The sequence below is a fragment of the Rhagoletis pomonella genome, unplaced genomic scaffold (assembly GCF_013731165.1).
Source record: "Rhagoletis pomonella isolate Grant_MI unplaced genomic scaffold, Rhpom_1.0 Rhpom_scaffold_00011, whole genome shotgun sequence".
Lineage (NCBI taxonomy): Eukaryota > Metazoa > Arthropoda > Insecta > Diptera > Tephritidae > Rhagoletis > Rhagoletis pomonella.
Window position 1 is genome coordinate 22,536,195 of NW_023458565.1, and position 2,543 is coordinate 22,538,737.

General features: G+C 31.0%; 2 protein-coding genes across 4 annotated transcripts in view; one reads left to right on the plus strand and one right to left on the minus strand.

Annotated features, from left to right (window-relative positions):
• Positions 1-2,543, minus strand: part of LOC118746846 (elongation factor-like GTPase 1) — a 435,125-nt gene that overhangs the window by 42,341 nt on the left and 390,241 nt on the right. The gene's annotated exons all lie outside the window — the stretch shown is intronic.
• The window catches only part of LOC118746850 (protein giant-lens), a 163,686-nt gene that overhangs the window by 771 nt on the left and 160,372 nt on the right, over positions 1-2,543 (plus strand). The window contains exon 2 of one of the 3 annotated variants that reach the window (XM_036480800.1): positions 575-910. The exons of the other annotated variants lie outside the window; for them this stretch is intronic. The gene's annotated coding sequence lies outside the window, so the exon portion shown is untranslated. The remainder of the gene's footprint in view (positions 1-574; positions 911-2,543) is intronic. 3 annotated transcript variants of the gene reach the window in all.

Sequence of the window (2,543 nt, forward strand, 5' to 3'; positions counted from 1 at the left end):
TTTTTCTCCGACTAGTTTTTCGAGTTACGCGGCTCGCGACCAAATGCCCCGACAACGACGGCAACGGGTGTGATTTCGATCTATCGATTTCATACAATAAGTATGAATATTAGTGAATATGAACAAGTGCGGGGACTCCAAGTGAATTTTTTAAGAAAAAGAGTTTTTAAGAAATAAATTTGCTGTTTTTAACGAAAACTAAAAAAAAAATGTACGCGACGTAAAACCGAAATTGAGTAACTTACAAGCGATCATTTTATATACACACATACCAAAAAAACTCTAACAGCATTAGACTTGCTTGAATGGCATGATTTTCAAATAATTTTCGTTAGCAATCAGGCGGAAAATCGTTTAATAGGCGCAATTAAAAACAAAGCAAAAATAAAAACAACAACACAAAGTAATTGCTCGAACTAAGTAAAGGAAGCAGCAACAGCAAAAACAAGAGTGTATCTAATACATACATATATGCTAAATCGAAAACAAACAAAAAAAAACAAAAATTACAGCGAAAAACAAAAGAAGATTTTTTTAAGCAAACAACAAATTTGTAAAAAATATTTGTTTTCAGTGTGTAACAGTCAACATTAGACACAAAACAAAAAAAAAATAAAAAATAAATCGCACTAGACTACCAATTGTTTACATGCAGAACTATAGCAGTAAATAAACATATGAAAACACTAAAAATAACGGCGTGCACAGTGTAAATAACAGCAAAAACTAGAAACCATATTTATTTACAAACGCGAGACAAGAAGAAAAATATCGCACTAACAACAAAAACAAACAACACGCAACGTAGGCAAACAAGACTCGAAAGAAAATAAACGCGAAATTCTAGAGTTGAAATTTACAAATTTTTGCTGTTAAAAGGAAAAATTGAGCAAGAATTCATACAATATAGGTAAAGATGCGAGTCAAGGCATATTGCATAGGTAGTAGTAGTAGTAGTTTTTTTCAAATTATGTACTTGGTCTCTGATTTTTTGAGGAAATGCTAAATTGCCAAAAAATATTTGCATGTGAAACCTTTTTTAAATAAAAGGCAGCGATTGGTAACCATCTTTCGCTTAACATAGGAGCACAAACGCTAACCAATGCACATAGCATAATTCTTATATATGGGGCGTTCCATACCAAAATGGACGGGGTTTACACACACTTAATGTGTTTGATTTGTTTCAATTTTTTAGGGCTGATGGATAAACATAAATAATAAACAAATGTGAAATTTTAGCTTGATTAATACATTTTTAAAAACTTTACAGCACAAAAACAAAAACAAATCGATGTAATAGTTTTCCAAATATATCAAGAACGGGGCGAGGAAAAAAATTGAAAAAATCACACATACACACATCAAAATTCTCTATAAAAAGATATATTTAAAATTTTTTTTTCTTGAAAAATTTTTCATATAAAAATTTTTTGATACAAAAAAATTGTTTTTGAAAATATGCCAGCTCAAAAAAAAATTTAAAAAAAATCACAATGGTAGCTCTAACTATTGCGCAATATTTAAGTATAGTATTAAGGGGTGCACTCTACAATAATTTGAGTTATGCATTTTTTTTTTGCACCGAAGTTGAGTAAAATGAGTACATTAATTATATTATGTTATTTAATTAAAAAACATTATTAAAACATTAAATTATAGTATAATACAGTGCAAGATTTAAGCTACTACAAAATTGCGTTGATTTTAATATTTTTTATGCTGACGGCTTTTTGCACTTTTTTCTTATGGAAGAAAATGCGTAAAACCGTTTTCAAAGAAAATTAAAAAAAAAAATTAACGCCAGTTTTGCAGTAGCCTAAACCTTGCACTTTATTATATTTACTAAGATTTACAAAACTGCTTACAGAAAAAAATAAAAAACAAGTAAGAGAGTCTAAGTTCGGGCGAAGCCGAACATTAAATACCCGGCGCAAGTATTAAATATATGTTTTTTCACCTTTCCGAAACCTTCCGCTAGATGGTAAGCCGCGGTGTATCAATTTTGAGTAAATTGGCGTCCTTCAATTTCGAAATATTGAAGTTTCAAGCATTTCTGAAATTTGCCGTTATATGATAAGCGGCCTCAATTTTATTCCGATTTCAATAATTTTCAACATTTCGCTTTCATGTGGCAAGCACACTAACCATACCCAGTTTGGTACAAATTGGTAGAACGGTTACCGAGATACATATATGTGATCATAAGTGGGCGCTGCCACGCCCATTTTCCAAAATTTTACCATAAACGTATTTCTTGGTAAAGAATTGTTGCAAGCATCAATTTTGAATAAATTAGCTTTAATATTTACTGATTTATCGAAGATTTTGTATTTCTCTAAATTACCGTTATATGGGAGGTAGGCGTGGTTATTGTCCGATTTTTAAAATTTTCAGCCATTTAATATGCTGTACTAAGGCCAACAACTGTGCCAAGTTTGGAAGAAATTGGTGCAGCGGTTACCAAGATATACACATGTAACCATAAGTGGGCGTGGCTACGCCCATTTTCCAAAAATTTATAATATTCATGTTTTCCGTCT